The following is a 24,019-nucleotide window of genomic DNA, read 5'->3' on the forward strand; positions in this document are numbered from 1 at the left end:
TACTGCGCTATCGAGGTGGACAGGGGTCAATGGGAAACACAATCGGTATCAATAGTTCCCACACAAGGTAAAAGTCGAAAAATTAAGAAAACTCAGCAACAGTCATTCATTACTGCTCCAGCCAGTGCACCCCTCACGACCTAATTAAACTCTCATAAGCAAACAAAAAATCTGCAACGCCTTTGCCCCGGGTGTGGATTGAACTCACGACCTTCAGAATATGAGGCTGACGCGCTGCCTACTGCGCTACCGAGGCGGACAGAGGTCACTGGGAAACGCAACCGGGATCATTATTTCCACAAGCTAAAGGTCGAAAAAGTAAGAAATCCGAGCAACAGTCATTCATTACTGCTCAAGGCAGTGCACCCCTCACGACCTAATTAAACTCTCATAAGCAAACAAAAAATCTGCACCGCCTTTGCCCCGGGTGTGGATTGAACTAACGACCTTAAGATAATGAGACTGACGCGCTGCCTACTGCGCTACCGATGCGGACAGGGGTCACTGGGAAACGCAAACGGTATCATTAGTTCCCACAAATTAAAGGTCGAAAAAGTAAGAAAACTGAGCAACAGTCATTCATTACTGCTCCAGACAGTGATCACCTCACGACCTAATTAAACTCTCATAAGCAAACAAAACATCTGCACCCCCTTTGCCCCGGGTGAGGATCGAACTCATGACCTTCAGATTATGAGACTGACGCGCTGCCTACTGCGCTACCGAGGCGGAGAGGTGTCACTGGGAAACAGAACCGGTATCAATAGTTCCCACAATTTAAAGGCCCAAAAAGTAAGAAAACTCAGCAACAGTCATTCATTACTGCTCCAGACAGCGCACCCCTCACGACGTAATTAAATTCTCATAAGCAAACAAAAAATCTACACTGCCTTTGCCCCGGGTGTGGATTGAACTCACGACCTTCAGATTATGAGACTGACGTGCTGCCTGCTGCGCTACCGAGGCGGATAGAGGTCAATGCGAAACGCAACCGGGATCATTAGTTCCCACAAGCTAAAGGTCGAAAAAGTACGAAAACCGAGCAACAGTCATTCATTACTGCTCCAGGCAGTGCACCCCTCACGACCTAATTAAACTCTCATAAGCAAACAAAAAATCTGCACCGCGTTTGCCCCGGGTGTGGATTGAACTCACGACCTTCAGATTATGAGACTGACGCGCTGCCTACTGCGCTACCGATGCGGACAGGGCTAACTGGGAAACTCAACTGGGATCATTTGTTCCCACAAGCTAAAGATGGAAAAAGTAAGAAAACCGAGCAACAGTCATTCATTACTGCTCCAGACAGTGCACCCCTCACGGCCTAATTAAACTCTCATAAGCAAACAAAAAATCTGCACCGCCTTTGCCCCGGGTGTGGATTGAACTCACGACCTTCAGATTATGAGACTGACGTGCTGCCTACTGCGCTACCGAGGCGGACAGAGGTCAGTGGGAAACACAACCGGTATCAATTGTTCTCACAAGTTAAAGGTCAAAAAAGTAAGAAAACAGAGCAACAGTCATTCATTACTGCTTCAGACAGTGCACCCCTCACGACCTAATTAAACTCTCATAAGCAAACAAAAAATCTACACTGCCTTTGCCCCGGGTGTGGATTGAACTCACGACCTTCAGATTATGAGACTGACGTGCTGCCTGCTGCGCTACCGAGGCGGATAGAGGTCAATGCGAAACGCAACCGGGATCATTAGTTCCCACAAGCTAAAGGTCGAAAAAGTACGAAAACCGAGCAACAGTCATTCATTACTGCTCCAGGCAGTGCACCCCTCACGACCTAATTAAACTCTCATAAGCAAACAAAAAATCTGCACCGCGTTTGCCCCGGGTGTGGATTGAACTCACGACCTTCAGATTATGAGACTGACGCGCTGCCTACTGCGCTACCGATGCGGACAGGGCTAACTGGGAAACTCAACTGGGATCATTTGTTCCCACAAGCTAAAGATGGAAAAAGTAAGAAAACCGAGCAACAGTCATTCATTACTGCTCCAGACAGTGCACCCCTCACGGCCTAATTAAACTCTCATAAGCAAACAAAAAATCTGCACCGCCTTTGCCCCGGGTGTGGATTGAACTCACGACCTTCAGATTATGAGACTGACGTGCTGCCTACTGCGCTACCGAGGCGGACAGAGGTCAGTGGGAAACACAACCGGTATCAATTGTTCTCACAAGTTAAAGGTCAAAAAAGTAAGAAAACAGAGCAACAGTCATTCATTACTGCTTCAGACAGTGCACCCCTCACGACCTAATTAAACTCTCATAAGCAAACAAAACATCTGCACTGCCTTTGCCCCGGGTTAGGATGGAATTCATGACCTTCAAATTATGAGACTGATGCGCTGCCTACTGCGTTATCGAGGCGCACAGGTGTCACTGGGACACGCAACCGGGATCATTAGTTCCCACAAATTAAAGGTCGAAAAAGTAAGAAAACCGACCAACAGTCATTCATTACTGCTCCAGACAGCGCACCCCTCACGACCCAATTAAACTCTCATAAGAAAACAAAAAATCTGCACCGCCTTTGCCCCGGATTTGGATTGAACTCACGACCTTCAGATTTTGAGACTGACGCGCTGCCTACTGTGCTACCGAGGCGGACAGGTGTCACTGGGAAACATAATCGGTATCCATAGTTCCCACGAGTTAAAGGTCGAAAAAATAAGAAAACCGAAAAACAGTCATTCATTACTGCTCCGGAGAGTGCACCCCTCCAGGCCTAGTTAAACACTCATAAGCAAACAAAAAAACTGCACCGTCTGTGCCCGGGTAAGGATTGAGCTCACGACCTTCAGATCATGAGACTGACGCGCTGCCTACTGCGCTACCGAGGCGGACAGGTGTCACTAGGAAACACAATCGGTATCAATAGTTCCCTTAAGCGAAAGGTCCAAAAAGTAAAAAAACCGAGCAACAGTCATTCGTTACTGCTCCAGACAGTGCACCCTTCACGACCTAATTAAACTCTCATAAGCAAACAAAAAATCTGCACCGCCTATGGCCCGGGTAAGGATTGAACTCACGACCTTCATATTATGAGACTGACGTGCTGCCTACTGCGCTACCGAGGCGGACAGGGGTCACTAGGAAACACAACCGGCATCAATAGTTCCCACACAAGGTAAAAGTCGAAAAATTAAGAAAACTCAGCAACAGTCGTTCATTACTTCTCCAGCCAGTGCACCCCTCACGACCTAATTAAACTCTCATAAGAAACAAAAAATCTGCACCGCCTTTGCCCCGGGTGTGGATTGAACTCACGACCTTCAGATTATGAGGCTGACGCTATGCCTACTGCGCTACCGAGGCGGACAGAGGTCACTGGGAAACGCAACCGGGATCATTAGTTCCATAAGCTAAAGGTCGAAAAAGTAAGAAATCCGAGCAACAGTCATTCATTACTGCTCTAGGCAGTGCACCCCTCACGACCTAATTAAACTCTCATAAGCAAACAAAAAATCTACACCGCCTTTGCCCCGGGTGTGGATTGAACTCACGACCTTAAGATTATGAGACTGACGCGCTGCCTACTGCGCTACCGATGCGGACAGGGGTAACTGGGAAACGCAACCGGGATCATTAGTTCCCACAAGCTAAAGATGGAAAAAGTAAGAAAACTGAGCAACAGTCATTCATTACTGCTCCAGACAGTGCACCCCTAACGACATAATTAAACTCTCAGAAGCAAACCAAAAATCTGCACCGCCTTTGCCCCGGGTGTGGATTGAACTCACGACCTTCAGATTATGAGACTGACGTGCTACCTACTGCGCTACCGAGGCGGACAGGGATCACTGGGAAACACAACCGGTATCAATAGTTCCCACAAGTTAAAGGTCGAAAAATTCAGAAAACTCAGCAACAGTCATTCATTACTGCTCCAGACAGTGCGCCCCTCACGACCTAATTAAACTCTCATAAGCAAACAAAAAATCTGCACCGCCTTTGCCCCGGGTGTGGATTGAACTCACGACCTTCAGATTATGAGACTGACGCGCTGTCTACTGCGCTACCGATGCGGACAAGGGTAACTGGGAAACGCAACCGGGATCATAGGTTCCCACAAGCTGAAGGTCGAAAAAGTAAGAAAACCGAGCAACAGTCATTCATTACTGCTCCAGACAGTGCACCCCTCACGACCTATATAAACTCTCATAAGCAAACAAAAAATCTGCACCGCATTTGCCCCGGGTGTGGATTGAACTCACGACCTACATATTATGAGACTGACCCGCTGCGTACTGCGCTACCGAGGTGGACAGGGGTCAATGGGAAACACAATCGGTATCAATAGTTCCCACACAAGGTAAAAGTCGAAAAATTAAGAAAACTCAGCAACAGTCATTCATTACTGCTCCAGCCAGTGCACCCCTCACGACCTAATTAAACTCTCATAAGCAAACAAAAAATCTGCATCGCCTTTGCCCCGGGTGTGGATTGAACTCACGACCTTCAGAATATGAGGCTGACGCGCTGCCTACTGCGCTACCGAGGCGGACAGAGGTCACTGGGAAACGCAACCGGGATCATTATTTCCACAAGCTAAAGGTCGAAAAAGTAAGAAATCCGAGCAACAGTCATTCATTACTGCTCTAGGCAGTGCACCCCTCACGACCTAATTAAACTCTCATAAGCAAACAAAAAATCTGCACCGCCTTTGCCCCGGGTGTGGATTGAACTAACGACCTTAAGATAATGAGACTGACGCGCTGCCTACTGCGCTACCGATGCGGACAGGGGTCACTGGGAAACGCAAACGGTATCATTAGTTCCCACAAATTAAAGGTCGAAAAAGTAAGAAAACTGAGCAACAGTCATTCATTACTGCTCCAGACAGTGATCACCTCACGACCTAATTAAACTCTCATAAGCCAACAAAACATCTGCACCCCCTTTGCCCCGGGTGAGGATCGAACTCATGACCTTCAGAATATGAGACTGACGCGCTGCCTACTGCGCTACCGAGGCGGAGAGGTGTCACTGGGAAACAGAACCGGTATCAATAGTTCCCACAATTTAAAGGCCCAAAAAGTAAGAAAACTCAGCAACAGTCATTCATTACTGCTCCAGACAGCGCACCCCTCACGACGTAATTAAATTCTCATAAGCAAACAAAAAATCTGCACCGCCTTTGCCCCGGGTGTGGATTGAACTCACGACCTTCAGATTATGAGACTGACGTGCTGCCTGCTGCGCTACCGAGGCGGATAGAGGTCAATGCGAAACGCAACCGGGATCATTAGTTCCCACAAGCTAAAGATGGAAAAAGTAAGAAAACTGAGCAACAGTCATTCATTACTGCTCCAGACAGTGCACCCCTCACGACATAATTAAACTCTCAGAAGCAAACAAAAAATCTGCACCGCGTTTGCCCCGGGTGTGGATTGAACTCACGACCTTCAGATTATGAGACTGACGCGCTGCCTACTGCGCTACCGATGCGGACAGGGCTAACTGGGAAACTCAACTGGGATCATTTGTTCCCACAAGCTAAAGATGGAAAAAGTAAGAAAACCGAGCAACAGTCATTCATTACTGCTCCAGACAGTGCACCCCTCACGGCCTAATTAAACTCTCATAAGCAAACAAAACATCTGCACTGCCTTTGCCCCGGGTTAGGATGGAATTCATGACCTTCAAATTATGAGACTGATGCGCTGCCTACTGCGTTATCGAGGCGCACAGGTGTCACTGGGACACGCAACCGGGATCATTAGTTCCCACAAATTAAAGGTCGAAAAAGTAAGAAAACTGAGCAACAGTCATTCATTACTGCTCCAGACAGCGCACCCCTCACGACCCAATTAAACTCTCATAAGAAAACAAAAAATCTGCACCGCCTTTGCCCCGGATTTGGATTGAACTCACGACCTTCAGATTTTGAGACTGACGCGCTGCCTACTGTGCTACCGAGGCGGACAGGTGTCACTGGGAAACATAATCGGTATCCATAGTTCCCACGAGTTAAAGGTCGAAAAAATAAGAAAACCGAAAAACAGTCATTCATTACTGCTCCGGAGAGTGCACCCCTCCCGGCCTAGTTAAACACTCATAAGCAAACAAAAAAACTGCACCGTCTGTGCCCGGGTAAGGATTGAACTCACGACCTTCAGATCATGAGACTGACGCGCTGCCTACTGCGCTACCGAGGCGGACAGGTGTCACTAGGAAACACAATCCGTATCAATAGTTTCCACAAGTGAAAGGTCGAAAAAATAAGAAAACCGAGCAACAGTCATTCATTTCTGTTCAAGACAGTGCACCCCTCCCGACCTAGTTAAACTCTCATAAGCAAACAAACTGCACCGCCTTTGCCCCGGGTAAGGATTGAACTCACGACCTTCAGATTATGAGACTGAAGCGCCGCCTACTGCGCTAGCGAGGCGAACAGGTGTCACTGGGAAACACAATCGGTATCAATAGTTTCCACAAGTTAAAGGTCGAAAAAGTAAGAAAACTCTGCAACAGTCATTCATTAATGCTCCAGACAGCGCACCCCTCACGACCTAATTAAACTCTCATAAGCAAACAAAAATCTGACCACCTTTGCCCCGGGGGAGGATTTAACTCACGACCTTCAGAATATGAGACTGACGCGCTGCGTACTGCGCTACCGAGGTGGACAGGGGTCAATGGGAAACACAATCGGTATCAATAGTTCCCACACAAGGTAAAAGTCGAAAAATTAAGAAAACTCAACAACAGTCATTCATTACTGCTCCAGCCAGTGCACCCCTCACGACCTAATTAAACTCTCATAAGCAAACAAAAAATCTGCAACGCCTTTGCCCCGGGTGTGGATTGAACTCACGACCTTCAGAATATGAGGCTGACGCGCTGCCTACTGCGCTACCGAGGCGGACAGAGGTCACTGGGAAATGCAACCGGGATCATTATTTCCACAAGCTAAAGGTCAAAAAGTAAGAAATCCGAGCAACAGTCATTCATTACTGCTCTAGGCAGTGCACCCCTCACGACCTAATTAAACTCTCATAAGCAAACAAAAAATCTGCACCGCCTTTGCCCCGGGTGTGGATTGAACTAACGACCTTAAGATAATGAGACTGACGGGCTGCCTACTGCGCTACCGATGCGGACAGGGGTCACTGGAAAACGCAAACGGTATCATTAGTTCCCACAAATTAAAGGTCGAAAAAGTAAGAAAACTGAGCAACAGTCATTCATTACTGCTCCAGACAGTGATCACCTCACGACCTAATTAAACTCTCATAAGCAAACAAAACATCTGCACCGCCTTTGCCCCGGGTGAGGATCGAACTCATGACCTTCAGATTATGAGACTGACGCGCTGCCTACTGCGCTACCGAGGCGGAGAGGTGTCACTGGGAAACAGAACCGGTATCAATAGTTCCCACAAGTTAAAGGCCCAAAAAGTAAGAAAACTCAGCAACAGTCATTCATTACTGCTCCAGACAGCGCACCCCTCACGACGTAATTAAATTCTCATAAGCAAACAAAAAATCTGCACCGCCTTTGCCCCGGGTGTGGATTGAACTCACGACCTTCAGATTATGAGACTGACGTGCTGCCTACTGCGCTACCGAGGCGGACAGGGGTCACTGGGAAACACAACCGGTATCAATAGTTCCCACAAGGTGAAGGTCGAAAAATTAAGAAAACTCAGCAACAGTCATTCATTACTGCTTCAGACAGTGCACCCCTCACGACCTAATTAAACTCTCATAAGCAAACAAAAAATCTGCACCGCCTTTGCCCCGGGTGTGGATTGAACTCACGACCTTCAGATTATGAGACTGACGCGCTGCCTACTGCGCTACCGAGGCGGACAGAGGTCACTGGGAAACGCAACCGGGATCATTCGTTCCCACAAGCTAAAGGTCAAAAAAGTACGAAAACCGAGCAACAGTCATTCATTACTGCTCCAGGCAGTGCACCCCTCACGACCTAATTAAACTCTCATAAGCAAACAGAAAATCTGCACCGCCTTTGCCCCGGGTGTGGATTGAACTCACGACCTTCAGATTATGAGACTGACGCGCTGCCTACTGCGCTACCGAAGCGGACAGGGGTAACTGGGAAACTCAACCGGGATCATTAGTTCCCACAAGGTAAAGATGGAAAAAGTAAGAAAACCGAGCAACAGTCATTCATTACTGCTCCAGACAGTGCACCCCTCACGGCCTAATTAAACTCTCATAAGCAAACAAAAAATCTGCACCGGCTTTGCCCCGTGTGTGGATTGAACTCACGACCTTCAGATTATGAGACTGACGTGCTGCCTACTGCGCTACCGAGGCGGACAGAGGTCAGTGGGAAACACAACCGGTATCAATTGTTCCCACAAGTTAAAGGCCGAAAAATTAAGAAAACTCAGCAACAGTCATTCATTACTGCTCCAGACAGTGCACCCCTCACGACCCAATTAAACTCTCAAAAGAAAACAAAAAATCTGCACCTCTTTTGCCCCGGGTGAGGATCGAACTCACGAGCTTCAGATTATGAGACTGACGCGCTACCTACTGCGCTACCGAAGCGGACAGTTGCCACTAGCAAACACAATCCGTATCAATAGTTCCCACAAGTGAAAGGTCGAAAAAATAAAAAAACCGAGCAACAGTCATTCATTACTGTTCCAGACAGTGCACCCCTCCCGACCTAGTTAAACAATCATAAGCAAACAAATAAACTGCACCGCCTTTGCCCCGGGTAAGGATTGAACTCACGACCTTCAGATTATGAGACTGAAGCGCCGCCTACTGCGCTAGCGAGGCGAACAGGTGTCACTGGGAAACACAATCGGTATCAATAGTTTCCACAAGTTAAAGGTCGAAAAAGTAAGAAAACTCCGCAACAGTCATTCAATACTGCTCCAGACAGCGCACCCCTCACGACCTAATTAAACTCTCATAAGCAAACAAAAATCTGACCACCTTTGGCCCGGGGGAGGATTTAACTCACGACCTTCAGAATATGAGACTGACGCGCTGCGTACTGCGCTACCGAGGTGGACAGGGGTCAATGGGAAACACAATCGGTATCAATAGTTCCCTCAAGTTAAAGGTCGTAAATGTAAGAAAACTCAGCAACAGTAATTCATTACTGCTCCAGACAGCGCACCCCTCACGACCTAATTAAACTCTCATAAGCAAACAAAAAATCTGCATCGCCTTTGCCCCGGGTGTGGATTGAACTCACGACCTTCAGATTATGAGACTGACGTGCTGCCTACTGCGCTACCGAGGCGGACAGAGGTCAGTGGGAAACACAACCGGTATCAATTGTTCTCACAAGTTAAAGGTCAAAAAAGTAAGAAAACAGAGCAACAGTCATTCATTACTGCTTCAGACAGTGCACCCCTCACGACCTAATTAAACTCTCATAAGCAAACAAAACATCTGCACTGCCTTTGCCCCGGGTTAGGATGGAATTCATGACCTTCAAATTATGAGACTGATGCGCTGCCTACTGCGTTATCGAGGCGCACAGGTGTCACTGGGACACGCAACCGGGATCATTAGTTCCCACAAATTAAAGGTCCAAAAAGTAAGAAAACCGACCAACAGTCATTCATTACTGCTCCAGACAGCGCACCCCTCACGACCCAATTAAACTCTCATAAGAAAACAAAAAATCTGCACCGCTTTTGCCTCGGGTGAGGATCGAACTCACGAGCTTCAGATTATGAGACTGACGCGCTGCCTACTGCGCTACCGAAGCGGACAGTTGTCACTAGCAAACACAATCCGTATCAATAGTTTCCACAAGTGAAAGGTCGAAAAAATAAAAAAACCGAGCAACAGTCATTCATTTCTGTTCAAGACAGTGCACCCCTCCCGACCTAGTTAAACTCTCATAAGCAAACAAACTGCACCGCCTTTGCCCCGGGTAAGGATTGAACTCACGACCTTCAGATTATGAGACTGAAGCGCCGCCTACTGCGCTAGCGAGGCGAACAGGTGTCACTGGGAAACACAATCAGTATCAATAGTTTCCACAAGTTAAAGGTCGAAAAAGTAAGAAAACTCTGCAACAGTCATTCATTAATGCTCCAGACAGCGCACCCCTCACGACCTAATTAAACTCTCATAAGCAAACAAAAATCTGACCACCTTTGCCCCGGGGGAGGATTTAACTCACGACCTTCAGAATATGAGACTGACGCGCTGCGTACTGCGCTACCGAGGTGGACAGGGGTCAATGGGAAACACAATCGGTATCAATAGTTCCCACACAAGGTAAAAGTCGAAAAATTAAGAAAACTCAGCAAAAGTCATTCATTACTGCTCCAGCCAGTGCACCCCTCACGACCTAATTAAACTCTCATAAGCAAACAAAAAATCTGCAACGCCTTTGCCCCGGGTGTGGATTGAACTCACGACCTTCAGATTATGAGGCTGACGCGCTGCCTACTGCGCTACCGAGGCGGACAGAGGTCACTGGGAAATGCAACCGGGATCATTATTTCCACAAGCTAAAGGTCGAAAAAGTAAGAAATCCGAGCAACAGTCATTCATTACTGCTCTGGGCAGTGCACCCCTCACGACCTAATTAAACTCTCATAAGCAAACAAAAAATCTGCACCGCCTTTGCCCCGGGTGTGGATTGAACTAACGACCTTAAGATAATGAGACTGACGCGCTGCCCACTGCGCTACCGATGCGGACAGGGGTCACTGGAAAACGCAAACGGTATCATTAGTTCCCACAAATTAAAGGTCGAAAAAGTAAGAAAACTGAGCAACAGTCATTCATTACTGCTCCAGACAGTGATCACCTCACGACCTAATTAAACTCTCATAAGCAAACAAAACATCTGCACCGCCTTTGCCCCGGGTGAGGATCGAACTCATGACCTTCAGATTATGAGACTGACGCGCTGCCTACTGCGCTACCGAGGCGGAGAGGTGTCACTGGGAAACAGAACCGGTATCAATAGTTCCCACAAGTTAAAGGCCCAAAAAGTAAGAAAACTCAGCAACAGTCATTCATTACTGCTCCAGACAGCGCACCCCTCACGACGTAATTAAATTCTCATAAGCAAACAAAAAATCTGCACCGCCTTTGCCCCGGGTGTGGATTGAACTCACGACCTTCAGATTATGAGACTGACGTGCTGCCTACTGCGCTACCGAGGCGGACAGGGGTCACTGGGAAACACAACCGGTATCAATAGTTCCCACAAGGTGAAGGTCGAAAAATTAAGAAAACTCAGCAACAGTCATTCATTACTGCTTCAGACAGTGCACCCCTCACGACCTAATTAAACTCTCATAAGCAAACAAAAAATCTGCACCGCCTTTGCCCCGGGTGTGGATTGAACTCACGACCTTCAGATTATGAGACTGACGCGCTGCCTACTGCGCTACCGAGGCGGACAGAGGTCACTGGGAAACGCAACCGGGATCATTAGTTCCCACAAGCTAAAGGTCAAAAAAGTACGAAAACCGAGCAACAGTCATTCATTACTGCTCCAGGCAGTGCACCCCTCACGACCTAATTAAACTCTCATAAGCAAACGAAAAATCTGCACCGCCTTTGCCCCGGGTGTGGATTGAACTCACGACCTTCAGATTATGAGACTGACGCGCTGCCTACTGCGCTACCGAAGCGGACAGGGGTAACTGGGAAACTCAACCGGGATCATTAGTTCCCACAAGGTAAAGATGGAAAAAGTAAGAAAACCGAGCAACAGTCATTCATTACTGCTCCAGACAGTGCACCCCTCACGGCCTAATTAAACTCTCATAAGCAAACAAAAAATCTGCACCGGCTTTGCCCCGTGTGTGGATTGAACTCACGACCTTCAGATTATGAGACTGACGTGCTGCCTACTGCGCTACCGAGGCGGACAGAGGTCAGTGGGAAACACAACCGGTATCAATTGTTCCCACAAGTTAAAGGCCGAAAAATTAAGAAAACTCAGCAACAGTCATTCATTACTGCTCCAGACAGTGCACCCCTCACGACCCAATTAAACTCTCAAAAGAAAACAAAAAATCTGCACCTCTTTTGCCCCGGGTGAGGATCGAACTCACGAGCTTCAGATTATGAGACTGACGCGCTACCTACTGCGCTACCGAAGCGGACAGTTGCCACTAGCAAACACAATCTGTATCAATAGTTCCCACAAGTGAAAGGTCGAAAAAATAAAAAAACCGAGCAACAGTCATTCATTACTGTTCCAGACAGTGCACCCCTCCCGACCTAGTTAAACAATCATAAGCAAACAAATAAACTGCACCGCCTTTGCCCCGGGTAAGGATTGAACTCACGACCTTCAGATTATGAGACTGAAGCGCCGCCTACTGCGCTAGCGAGGCGAACAGGTGTCACTGGGAAACACAATCGGTATCAATAGTTTCCACAAGTTAAAGGTCGAAAAAGTAAGAAAACTCCGCAACAGTCATTCAATACGGCTCCAGACAGCGCACCCCTCACGACCTAATTAAACTCTCATAAGCAAACAAAAATCTGACCACCTTTGGCCCGGGGGAGGATTTAACTCACGACCTTCAGAATATGAGACTGACGCGCTGCGTACTGCGCTACCGAGGTGGACAGGGGTCAATGGGAAACACAATCGGTATCAATAGTTCCCTCAAGTTAAAGGTCGTAAATGTAAGAAAACTCAGCAACAGTAATTCATTACTGCTCCAGACAGCGCACCCCTCACGACCTAATTAAACTCTCATAAGCAAACAAAAAATCTGCATCGCCTTTGCCCCGGGTGTGGATTGAACTCACGACCTTCAGATTATGAGACTGACGTGCTGCCTACTGCGCTACCGAGGCGGACAGAGGTCAGTGGGAAACACAACCGGTATCAATTGTTCTCACAAGTTAAAGGTCAAAAAAGTAAGAAAACAGAGCAACAGTCATTCATTACTGCTTCAGACAGTGCACCCCTCACGACCTAATTAAACTCTCATAAGCAAACAAAACATCTGCACTGCCTTTGCCCCGGGTTAGGATGGAATTCATGACCTTCAAATTATGAGACTGATGCGCTGCCTACTGCGTTATCGAGGCGCACAGGTGTCACTGGGACACGCAACCGGGATCATTAGTTCCCACAAATTAAAGGTCCAAAAAGTAAGAAAACCGACCAACAGTCATTCATTACTGCTCCAGACAGCGCACCCCTCACGACCCAATTAAACTCTCATAAGAAAACAAAAAATCTGCACCGCTTTTGCCTCGGGTGAGGATCGAACTCACGAGCTTCAGATTATGAGACTGACGCGCTGCCTACTGCGCTACCGAAGCGGACAGTTGTCACTAGCAAACACAATCCGTATCAATAGTTTCCACAAGTGAAAGGTCGAAAAAATAAAAAAACCGAGCAACAGTCATTCATTTCTGTTCAAGACAGTGCACCCCTCCCGACCTAGTTAAACTCTCATAAGCAAACAAATTGCACCGCCTTTGCCCCGGGTAAGGATTGAACTCACGACCTTCAGATTATGAGACTGAAGCGCCGCCTACTGCGCTAGCGAGGCGAACAGGTGTCACTGGGAAACACAATCAGTATCAATAGTTTCCACAAGTTAAAGGTCGAAAAAGTAAGAAAACTCTGCAACAGTCATTCATTAATGCTCCAGACAGCGCACCCCTCACGACCTAATTAAACTCTCATAAGCAAACAAAAATCTGACCACCTTTGCCCCGGGGGAGGATTTAACTCACGACCTTCAGAATATGAGACTGACGCGCTGCGTACTGCGCTACCGAGGTGGACAGGGGTCAATGGGAAACACAATCGGTATCAATAGTTCCCACACAAGGTAAAAGTCGAAAAATTAAGAAAACTCAGCAAAAGTCATTCATTACTGCTCCAGCCAGTGCACCCCTCACGACCTAATTAAACTCTCATAAGCAAACAAAAAATCTGCAACGCCTTTGCCCCGGGTGTGGATTGAACTCACGACCTTCAGATTATGAGGCTGACGCGCTGCCTACTGCGCTACCGAGGCGGACAGAGGTCACTGGGAAATGCAACCGGGATCATTATTTCCACAAGCTAAAGGTCGAAAAAGTAAGAAATCCGAGCAACAGTCATTCATTACTGCTCTGGGCAGTGCACCCCTCACGACCTAATTAAACTCTCATAAGCAAACAAAAAATCTGCACCGCCTTTGCCCCGGGTGTGGATTGAACTAACGACCTTAAGATAATGAGACTGACGCGCTGCCCACTGCGCTACCGATGCGGACAGGGGTCACTGGAAAACGCAAACGGTATCATTAGTTCCCACAAATTAAAGGTCGAAAAAGTAAGAAAACTGAGCAACAGTCATTCATTACTGCTCCAGACAGTGATCACCTCACGACCTAATTAATCTCTCATAAGCAAACAAAACATCTGCACCGCCTTTGCCCCGGGTGAGGATCGAACTCATGACCTTCAGATTATGAGACTGACGCGCTGCCTACTGCGCTACCGAGGCGGAGAGGTGTCACTGGGAAACAGAACCGGTATCAATAGTTCCCACAAGTTAAAGGCCCAAAAAGTAAGAAAACTCAGCAACAGTCATTCATTACTGCTCCAGACAGCGCACCCCTCACGACGTAATTAAATTCTCATAAGCAAACAAAAAATCTGCACCGCCTTTGCCCCGGGTGTGGATTGAACTCACGACCTTCAGATTATGAGACTAACGTGCTGCCTACTGCGCTACCGAGGCGGACAGGGGTCACTGGGAAACACAACCGGTATCAATAGTTCCCACAAGGTGAAGGTCGAAAAATTAAGAAAACTCAGCAACAGTCATTCATTACTGCTTCAGACAGTGCACCCCTCACGACCTAATTAAACTCTCATAAGCAAACAAAAAATCTGCACCGCCTTTGCCCCGGGTGTGGATTGAACTCACGACCTTCAGATTATGAGACTGACGCGCTGCCTACTGCGCTACCGAGGCGGACAGAGGTCACTGGGAAACGCAACCGGGATCATTAGTTCCCACAAGCTAAAGGTCAAAAAAGTACGAAAACCGAGCAACAGTCATTCATTACTGCTCCAGGCAGTGCACCCCTCACGACCTAATTAAACTCTCATAAGCAAACAAAAAATCTGCACCGCCTTTGCCCCGGGTGTGGATTGAACTCACGACCTTCAGATTATGAGACTGACGCGCTGCCTACGGCGCTACCGAAGCGGACAGGGGTAACTGGGAAACTCAACCGGGATCATTAGTTCCCACAAGCTAAAGATAGAAAAAGTAAGAAAACCGAGCAACAGTCATTCATTACTGCTCCAGACAGTGCACCCCTCACGGCCTAATTAAACTCTCATAAGCAAACAAAAAATCTGCACCGGCTTTGCCCCGTGTGTGGATTGAACTCACGACCTTCAGATTATGAGACTACGTGCTGCCTACTGCGCTACCGAGGCGGACAGAGGTCAGTGGGAAACACAACCGGTATCAATTGTTCCCACAAGTTAAAGGCCGAAAAATAAGAAAACTCAGCAACAGTCATTCATTACTGCTCCAGACAGTGCACCCCTCACGACCCAATTAAACTCTCAAAAGAAAACAAAAAATCTGCACCTCTTTTGCCCCGGGTGAGGATCGAACTCACGAGCTTCAGATTATGAGACTGACGCGCTACCTACTGCGCTACCGAAGCGGACAGTTGCCACTAGCAAACACAATCCGTATCAATAGTTCCCACAAGTGAAAGGTCGAAAAAATAAGAAAACCGAGCAACAGTCATTCATTACTGTTCCAGACAGTGCACCCCTCCCGACCTAGTTAAACTCTCATAAGCAAACAAATAAACTGCACCGCCTTTGCCCCGGGTAAGGATTGAACTCACGACCTTCAGATTATGAGACTGACGCTGTGTCTCCTGCGCTACCGAGGCGGACAGGTGTCACTGGGAAACACAACCAGTATCAATAGTTCCCACAGGTTAAACGTCGAAAAATTAAGAAAACTCAGCAACAATCATTCATTAATGCTCCAGACAGCGCAGCTCTCACGACCCAATTAAACTCTCATAAGCAAACAAAAAATCTGCACCACCTTTGCCCCGGGTGAGGATTGAAGTCACAACCTTCAGATTATGAGACTGACGCGCTGCCTACTGCACTACCGAGGCGGAGAGGGGTCACTGGGAAACGCAAACGGTATCATTAGTTCCCACAAATTAAAGGTCGAAAAACTAAGAAAACTGAGCAACAGTCATTCATTACTGCTCCAGACAGTGATCACCTCACGACCTAATTAAACTATCATAAGCAAACAAAACATCTGCACCGCCTTTGCCCCGGGTGAGGATCGAACTCACGACCTTCAGATTATGAGACTGACGCACTGCCTACTGCGCTACCGAGGCGGACAGCGGTCACTGGGAAACGCAACCACAATCATTAGTTCCCACAAACTAAAGGTCAAAAAATTAAGAAAACAGAGCAACAGTCATTCATTACTGCTTCAGACAGTGCACCCCTCACGACCTAATTAAACTCTCATAAGCAAACAAAACATCTGCACTGCCTTTGCCCCGGGTTAGGATAGAATTCATGACCTTCAAATTATGAGACTGATGCGCTGCCTACTGCGTTATCGAGGCGGACAGGTGTCACTGGGACACGCAACCGGGATCATTAGTTCCCACAAATTAAAGGTCGAAAAAGTAAGAAAACCGACCAACAGTCATTCATTACTGCTCCAGACAGCGCACCCCTCACGACCCAATTAAACTCTCATAAGAAAACAAAAAATCTGCACCGCTTTTGCCCCGGGTGAGGATCGAACTCACGAGCTTCAGATTATGAGACTGACGCGCTGCCTACTGCGCTACCGAAGCGGACAGTTGTCACTAGCAAACACAATCCGTATCAATAGTTTCCACAAGTGAAAGGTCGAAAAAATAAGAAAACTGAGCAACAGTCATTCATTTCTGTTCCAGACAGTGCACCCCTCCCGACCTAGTTAAACTCTCATAAGCAAACAAATAAACTGCACCGCCTTTGCCCCGGGTAAGGATTGAACTCACGACCTTCAGATTATGAGACTGAAGCGCCGCCTACTGCGCTAGCGAGGCGAACAGGTGTCACTGGGAAACACAATCGGTATCAATAGTTTCCACAAGTTAAAGGTCGAAAAAGTAAGAAAACTCCGCAACAGTCATTCATTACTGCTCAAGACAGCGCACCCCTCACGACCTAATTAAACTCTCATAAGCAAACAAAAATCTGACCACCTTTGCCCCGGGGGAGGATTTAACTCACGACCTTCAGAATATGAGACTGACGCGCTGCGTACTGCGCTACCGAGGTGGACAGGGGTCAATGGGAAACACAATCGGTATCAATAGTTCCCACACAAGGTAAAAGTCGAAAAATTAAGAAAACTCAGCAACAGTCATTCATTACTGCTCCAGCCAGTGCACCCCTCACGACCTAATTAAACTCTCATAAGCAAACAAAAAATCTGCAACGCCTTAGCCCCGGGTGTGGATTGAACTCACGACCTTCAGATTATGAGGCTGACGCGCTGCCTACTGCGCTACCGAGGCGGACAGGGGTCACTGGGAAACGCAACCGGGATCATTAGTTCCACAAGCTAAAGGTCGAAAAAGTAAGAAATCCGAGCAACAGTCATTCATTACTGCTCTAGGCAGTGCACCCCTCACGACCTAATTAAACTCTCATAAGCAAACGAAAAATCTGCACCGCCTTTGCCCCGGGTGTGGATTGAACTCACGACCTTAAGATTGTGAGACTGACGCGCTGCCTACTGCGCTACCGATGCGGACAGGGGTAACTGGGAAACGCAACCGGGATCATTAGTTCCCACAAGCTAAAGATGGAAAAAGTAAGAAAACCGAGCAACAGTCATTCATTACTGCTCCAGACAGTGCACCCCTCACGACCTAATTAAACTCTCATAAGCAAACAAAAAATCTGCACCGCCTTTGCCGCGGGTGTGGATTGAACTCACGACCTTCAGATTATGAGACTGACGTGCTGCCTACTGCGCTACCGAGGCGGACAGGGGTCACTGGGAAACACAACCGGTATCAATAGTTCCCACAAGTTAAAGGTCGAAAAATTAAGAAAACTCAGCAACAGTCATTCCTTACTGCTCCAGACAGTGCGCCCCTCACGACCTAATTAAACTCTCATAAGCAAACAAAAAATCTGCACCGCCTTTGCCCCGGGTGTGGATTGAACTCACGACCTTCAGATTATGAGACTGACGCGCTGTCTACTGCGCTACCGATGCGGACAAGGGTAACTGGGAAACGCAACCGGGATCATAAGTTCCCACAAGCTAAAGGTCGAAAAAGAAAGAAAACCGAGCAACAGTCATTCATTACTGCTCCAAACAGTGCACCCCTCACGACCTATATAAACTCTCATAAGCAAACAAAAAATCTGCACCGCATTTGCCCCGGGTGTGGATTGAACTCACGACCTACATAATATGAGACTGACGCGCTGCCTACTGCACTACCGAGGCGGAGAGGGGTCACTGGGAAACGCAAACGGTATCATTTGTTCCCACAAATTAAAGGTCGAAAAAGTAAGAAAACTGAGCAACAGTCATTCATTACTGCTCCAGACAGTGATCACCTCACGACCTAATTAAACTATCATAAGCAAACAAAACATCTGCACCGCCTTTGCCCCGGGTGAGGATCGAACTCACGACCTTCAGATTATGAGACTGACGCACTGCCTACTGCGCTACCGAGGCGGACAGGGGTCACTGGGAAACGCAACCACAATCATTAGTTCCCACAAACAAAAGTCAAAAAAGTAAGAAAACAGAGCAACAGTCATTCATTACTGCTTCAGACAGTGCACCCCTCACGACCTAATTAAACTCTCATAAGCAAACAAAACATCTGCACTGCCTTTGCCCCGGGTTAGGATGGAATTCATGACCTTCAAATTATGAGACTGATGCGCTGCCTACTGCGTTATCGAGGCGGACAGGTGTCACTGGGACACGCAACCGGGATCATTAGTTCCCACAAAAAAAGGTCGAAAAAGTAAGAAAACCGACCAACAGTCATTCATTACTACTCCAGACAGCGCACCCCTCACGACCTAATTAAACTCTCATAAGAAAACAACAAATCTGCACCGCTTTTGCCCCGGGTGAGGATCGAACTCACGAGCTTCAGATTATGAGACTGACGCGCTGCCTACTGCGCTACCGAAGCGGACAGTTGTCACTAGCAAACACAATCCGTATCAATAGTTTCCACAAGTTAAAGGTCGAAAAAGTAAGAAAACTCCGCAACAGTCATTCATTACTGCTCCAGACAGCGCACCCCTCACGACCTAATTAAACTCTCATAAGCAAACCAAAATCTGACCACCTTTGCCCCGGGGGAGGATTTAACTCACGACCTTCAGAATATGAGACTGACGCGCTGCGTACTGCGCTACCGAAGTGGACAGGGGTCAATGGGAAACACAATCGGTAACAATAGTTCCCACACAAGGTAAAAGTCGAAAAATTAAGAAAACTCAGCAACAGTCATTCATTACTGCTCCAGCCAGTGCACCCCTCACGACCTAATTAAACTCTCATAAGCAAACAAAAAATCTGCAACGCCTTTGCCCCGGGTGTGGATTGAACTCACGACCTTCAGATTATGAGGCTGACGCCCTGCCTACTGCGCTATCGAGGCGGACAGGGGTCACTGGGAAACGCAACCGGGATCATTAGTTCCACAAGCTAAAGTTCGAAAAAGTAAGAAATCCGAGCAACAGTCATTCATTACTGCTCTAGGCAGTGCACCCCTCACGACCTAATTAAACTCTCATAAGCAAACAAAAAATCTGCACCGCCTTTGCCCCGGGTGTGGATTGAACTCACGACCTTAAGATTGTAAGACTGACGCGCTGCCTACTGCGCTACCGATGCGGACAGGGGTAACTGGGAAACGCAACCGGGATCATTAGTTCCCACAAGCTAAAGATGGAAAAAGTAAGAAAACCGAGCAACAGTCATTCATTACTGCTCCAGACAGTGCACCCCTCACGACCTAATTAAACTCTCATAAGCAAACAAAAAATCTGCACCGCCTTTGCCCCGGGTGTGGATTGAACTCACGACCTTCAGATTATGAGACTGACGTGCTGCCTACAGCGCTACCGAGGCGGACAGGGGTCACTGGGAAACACAACCGGTATCAATAGTTCCCACAAGTTAAAGGTCGGAAAATTAAGAAAACTCAGCAACAGTCATTCATTACTGCTCCAGACAGTGCGCCCCTCACGACTTAATTAAACTCTCATAAGGAAACAAAAAATCTGCACCGCCTTTGCCCCGGGTGTGGATTGAACTCACGACCTTCAGATTATGAGACTGACGCGCTGTCTACTGCGCTACCGATGCGGACAAGGGTCACTGGGAAACGCAACCGGGACCATAAGTTCCCACAAGCTAAAGGTCGAAAAAGTAAGAAAACCGAGCAACAGTCATTCATTACTGCTCCAGGCAGTGCACCCCTCACGACCTATATAAACTCTCATAAGCAAACAAAAAATCTGCACCGCATTTGCCCCGGGTGTGGATTGAACTCACGACCTACATATTATGAGACTGAACCGCTGCCTAATGCACTACCGAGGCGGAGAGGGGTCACTGGGAAACGCAACCGGTATCATTAGTTCCCACAAATTAAAGGTCGAAAAAGTAAGAAAACAGAGAGACAGTCATTCATTACTGCTCCAGACAGTGCACCCCTCACGACCTAATTAAACTCTCATAAGCAAACAAAAAATCTGCACCGCCTTTGCGCCGGTTGTGGATTGAACTCACGACCTTCAGATTATGAGACTGACGCGCTGCCTACTGCGCTACCGAGGCGGATAGAGGTCACTGGGAAACGCAACCGGGATCATCAGTTCCCACAAGCTAAAGGTCGAAAAAGTACGAAAACCGAGCAACAGTCATTCATTACTGCTCCAGGCAGTGCACCCCTCACGACCTAATTACACTCTCATAAGCAAACAAAAAATCTGCACCGCCCTTGCCCCAGGTGTGGATTGAACTCACGACCTTCAGATTATGAGACTGACGCGCCGCCTACTGTGCTACCGATGCGGACAGGGCTAATTGGGAAACTCAACCGGGATCATTAGTTCCCACAAGCTAAAGATGGAAAAAGTAAGAAAACCGAGCAACAGTCATTCATTACTGCTCCAGACAGTGCACCCCTCACGGCCTAATTAAACTCTCATAAGCAAACAAAAAATCTGCACCGCCTTTGCCCCGGGTGTGGATTGAACTCACGACCTTCAGATTATGAGACTGACGTGCTGCCTACTGCGCTACCGAGGCGGACAGAGGTCAGTGGGAAACACAACCGGTATCAATTGTTCCCACAAGTTAAAGGCCGAAAAATTAAGAAAACTCAGCAACAGTCATTCATTACTGCTCCAGACAGTGCACCCCTCAAGACCTAATTAAACTTTCATAAGCAAACAAAAAATCTGCACCGCCTTTGCCCCGGGTGTGGATTGAACTCACGACCTACATATTATGAGACTGACCCGCTGCCTACTGCGCTACCGAGGCAGACAGGCGTCACTGGGAAACACAACCAGTATCAATAGTTCCCACAGGTTAAACGTCGAAAAATTAAGAAAACTCAGCAACAATCATTCATTAATGCTCCAGACAGCGCAGCTCTCACGACCCAATTAAACTCTCATAAGCAAACAAAAAATCTGCACCACCTTTGCCCCGGGTTAGGATTGAAGTCACAACCTTCAGATTATGAGACTGACGCGCTGCCTACTGCACTACCGAGGCGGAGAGGGGTCACTGGGAAACGCAAACGGTATCATTAGTTCCCACAAATTAAAGGTCGAAAAAGTAAGAAAACTGAGCAACAGTCATTCATTACTGCTCCAGACAGTGATCACCTCACGACCTAATTAAACTATCATAAGCAAACAAAACATCTGCACTGCCTTTGCCCCGGGTTAGGATGGAATTCATGACCTTCAAATTATGAGACTGATGCGCTGCCTACTGCGTTATCGAGGCGGACAGGTGTCACTGGGACACGCAACCGGGATCATTAGTTCCCACAAATTAAAGGTCGAAAAAGTAAGAAAACCGAGCAACAGTCATTCATTACTGCTCCAGACAGCGCACCCCTCATGACCCAATTAAACTCTCATAAGAAAACAAAATATCTGCACCGCTTTTGCCCCGGGTGAGGATCGAACTCACGAGCTTCAGATTATGAGACTGACGCGCTGCCTACTGCGCTACCGAAGCGGACAGTTGTCACTAGCAAACACAATCCGTATCAATAGTTTCCACAAGTGAAAGGTCGAAAAAATAAGAAAACCGAGCAACAGTCATTCATTTCTGTTCCAGACAGTGCACCCCTCCCGACCTAGTTAAACTCTCATAAGCAAACAAACTGCACCGCCTTTGCCCCGGGTAAGGATTGAACTCACGACCTTCAGATTATGAGACTGAAGCGCCGCCTACTGCGCTAGCGAGGCGAACAGTTGTCACTAGGAAACACAATCGGTATCAATAGTCTCCACAAGGTAAAGGTCGAAAAAGTAAGAAAACTCCGCAACAGTCATTCATTACTGCTCCAGACTGCGCACCCCTCACGACCTAATTAAACTCTCATAAGCAAACAAAAATCTGACCACCTTTGCCCCGGGGGAGGATTTAACTCACGACCTTCAGAATATGAGACTGACGCGCTGCGTACTGCGCTACCGAGGTGGACAGGGGTCAATGGGAAACACAATCGGTATCAATCGTTCCCACAAGTAAAGGTCGAAAATTAAGAAAACTCAGCAACAGTCATTCATTACTGCTCCAGACAGCGAACTCCTCACAACCTAATTAAACTCTCATAAGCAAACAAAAAATATGCACCGCCATTGGCCCGGGTGAGGATTGAACTCACGACCTTTAGATTATGAGACTGACGCGCCGCCTACTTCGCTACCGAGGCGGGCAGGTGTCACTGGGAAACACAATCGGTATCAATAGTTCCCACAAGTTAAAGGTCAGAAAAGTAAAAAAACCGAGCAACAGTCATTCGTTACTTCTCCAGACAGTGCACCCCTCACGACCTAATTAAACTCTCATAAGCAAACAAAAAATCTGCACCGCCTTTGCCCCGGGTGTGGATTGAACTCACGACCTTCAGATTATGAGACTGACGCGCTGCCTACTGCTCTACCGAGGCGGACAGAGGACACTGGGAAACGCAACCGGGATCATTAGTTCCCACAAGCTAAAGGTCGAAAAATTAAGAAAACCGAGCAACAGTAATTCATTACTGCTCCAGATAGTGCACCCCTCACGACCTAATTAAACTCTCATAAGCAAACAAAAAATCTGCACTGCCTTTCGCCCGGGTGTGGATTGAACTCACGACCTTCAGATTATGAGACTGACGCGCTGCCTACTGCGCTACCGATGCGGACAGGGGTAACTGGGAAACGCAACCGGGATCATTAGTTCCCACAAGCTAAAGATGGAAAAAGTAAGAAAACCGAGCAACAGTCATTCATTACTGCTCCAGACAGTGCACCCCTTACGACCTAATTGAACTCTCATAAGCAAACAAAAAATCTGCACCGCCTTTGCCCCGGGTGCGGATTGAACTCACGACCTACATATTATGAGACTGAACCGCTGCCTACTGCGCTACCGAGGCAGACAGGCGTCACTGGGAAACACAACCGGTATCAATAGTTCCCACAAGTTAAAGGTCGAAAAATTAAGAAAACTCAGCAACAGTAATTCATTACTGCTCCAGGCAGTGCACCCCTCACGACCTAATTAAACTCTCATAAGCAAACAAAAAATCTGCACCGCCTTTGCCCCGGGTGTGGATTGAACTCACGACCTTCAGATTATGAGACTGACGCGCTGCCTACTGCGCTACCGATGCGGACAGGGAAAACTGGGACACGCAACTGGGATCATTAGTTCCCACAAATTAAAGGTCGAAAAAGTAAGAAAACTCAGCAACAGTCATTCATTACTGCTC

The 24,019-nt window shown here is 47.6% G+C and overlaps 20 non-coding genes across 20 annotated transcripts; all 20 read right to left on the reverse strand.

Annotated features, from left to right (window-relative positions):
* Positions 1-656: 656 nt before the first annotated feature.
* On the reverse strand, positions 657-729 carry TRNAM-CAU (transfer RNA methionine (anticodon CAU)). The gene has a single exon. It is a non-coding gene; the product is annotated as a tRNA-Met (tRNA).
* A 4,193-nt stretch (positions 730-4,922) lies between these two features.
* Positions 4,923-4,995, reverse strand: TRNAM-CAU (transfer RNA methionine (anticodon CAU)). Its single transcript has one exon. It is a non-coding gene; the product is annotated as a tRNA-Met (tRNA).
* Positions 4,996-7,285: 2,290 nt separating this feature from the next.
* On the reverse strand, positions 7,286-7,358 carry TRNAM-CAU (transfer RNA methionine (anticodon CAU)). The gene has a single exon. It is a non-coding gene; the product is annotated as a tRNA-Met (tRNA).
* A 401-nt stretch (positions 7,359-7,759) lies between these two features.
* TRNAM-CAU (transfer RNA methionine (anticodon CAU)) lies at positions 7,760-7,832 on the reverse strand. The gene has a single exon. It is a non-coding gene; the product is annotated as a tRNA-Met (tRNA).
* A 638-nt stretch (positions 7,833-8,470) lies between these two features.
* On the reverse strand, positions 8,471-8,543 carry TRNAM-CAU (transfer RNA methionine (anticodon CAU)). Its single transcript has one exon. It is a non-coding gene; the product is annotated as a tRNA-Met (tRNA).
* A 1,110-nt stretch (positions 8,544-9,653) lies between these two features.
* Positions 9,654-9,726, reverse strand: TRNAM-CAU (transfer RNA methionine (anticodon CAU)). The gene has a single exon. It is a non-coding gene; the product is annotated as a tRNA-Met (tRNA).
* A 1,107-nt stretch (positions 9,727-10,833) lies between these two features.
* On the reverse strand, positions 10,834-10,906 carry TRNAM-CAU (transfer RNA methionine (anticodon CAU)). The gene has a single exon. It is a non-coding gene; the product is annotated as a tRNA-Met (tRNA).
* Positions 10,907-11,307: 401 nt separating this feature from the next.
* Positions 11,308-11,380, reverse strand: TRNAM-CAU (transfer RNA methionine (anticodon CAU)). Its single transcript has one exon. It is a non-coding gene; the product is annotated as a tRNA-Met (tRNA).
* A 638-nt stretch (positions 11,381-12,018) lies between these two features.
* On the reverse strand, positions 12,019-12,091 carry TRNAM-CAU (transfer RNA methionine (anticodon CAU)). The gene has a single exon. It is a non-coding gene; the product is annotated as a tRNA-Met (tRNA).
* Positions 12,092-13,201: 1,110 nt separating this feature from the next.
* On the reverse strand, positions 13,202-13,274 carry TRNAM-CAU (transfer RNA methionine (anticodon CAU)). Its single transcript has one exon. It is a non-coding gene; the product is annotated as a tRNA-Met (tRNA).
* A 1,107-nt stretch (positions 13,275-14,381) lies between these two features.
* TRNAM-CAU (transfer RNA methionine (anticodon CAU)) lies at positions 14,382-14,454 on the reverse strand. Its single transcript has one exon. It is a non-coding gene; the product is annotated as a tRNA-Met (tRNA).
* Positions 14,455-14,855: 401 nt separating this feature from the next.
* On the reverse strand, positions 14,856-14,928 carry TRNAM-CAU (transfer RNA methionine (anticodon CAU)). The gene has a single exon. It is a non-coding gene; the product is annotated as a tRNA-Met (tRNA).
* Positions 14,929-15,564: 636 nt separating this feature from the next.
* TRNAM-CAU (transfer RNA methionine (anticodon CAU)) lies at positions 15,565-15,637 on the reverse strand. Its single transcript has one exon. It is a non-coding gene; the product is annotated as a tRNA-Met (tRNA).
* Positions 15,638-16,275: 638 nt separating this feature from the next.
* On the reverse strand, positions 16,276-16,348 carry TRNAM-CAU (transfer RNA methionine (anticodon CAU)). The gene has a single exon. It is a non-coding gene; the product is annotated as a tRNA-Met (tRNA).
* Positions 16,349-16,749: 401 nt separating this feature from the next.
* TRNAM-CAU (transfer RNA methionine (anticodon CAU)) lies at positions 16,750-16,822 on the reverse strand. Its single transcript has one exon. It is a non-coding gene; the product is annotated as a tRNA-Met (tRNA).
* Positions 16,823-17,696: 874 nt separating this feature from the next.
* On the reverse strand, positions 17,697-17,769 carry TRNAV-CAC (transfer RNA valine (anticodon CAC)). The gene has a single exon. It is a non-coding gene; the product is annotated as a tRNA-Val (tRNA).
* Positions 17,770-18,644: 875 nt separating this feature from the next.
* TRNAM-CAU (transfer RNA methionine (anticodon CAU)) lies at positions 18,645-18,717 on the reverse strand. Its single transcript has one exon. It is a non-coding gene; the product is annotated as a tRNA-Met (tRNA).
* Positions 18,718-19,116: 399 nt separating this feature from the next.
* On the reverse strand, positions 19,117-19,189 carry TRNAM-CAU (transfer RNA methionine (anticodon CAU)). The gene has a single exon. It is a non-coding gene; the product is annotated as a tRNA-Met (tRNA).
* Positions 19,190-19,826: 637 nt separating this feature from the next.
* Positions 19,827-19,899, reverse strand: TRNAV-UAC (transfer RNA valine (anticodon UAC)). Its single transcript has one exon. It is a non-coding gene; the product is annotated as a tRNA-Val (tRNA).
* Positions 19,900-22,196: 2,297 nt separating this feature from the next.
* Positions 22,197-22,269, reverse strand: TRNAM-CAU (transfer RNA methionine (anticodon CAU)). The gene has a single exon. It is a non-coding gene; the product is annotated as a tRNA-Met (tRNA).
* Between the last annotated feature and the right edge of the window lie 1,750 nt (positions 22,270-24,019).

Source organism: Rhipicephalus microplus, chromosome 3 (assembly GCF_043290135.1).
Source record: "Rhipicephalus microplus isolate Deutch F79 chromosome 3, USDA_Rmic, whole genome shotgun sequence".
Taxonomy (NCBI): domain Eukaryota; kingdom Metazoa; phylum Arthropoda; class Arachnida; order Ixodida; family Ixodidae; genus Rhipicephalus; species Rhipicephalus microplus.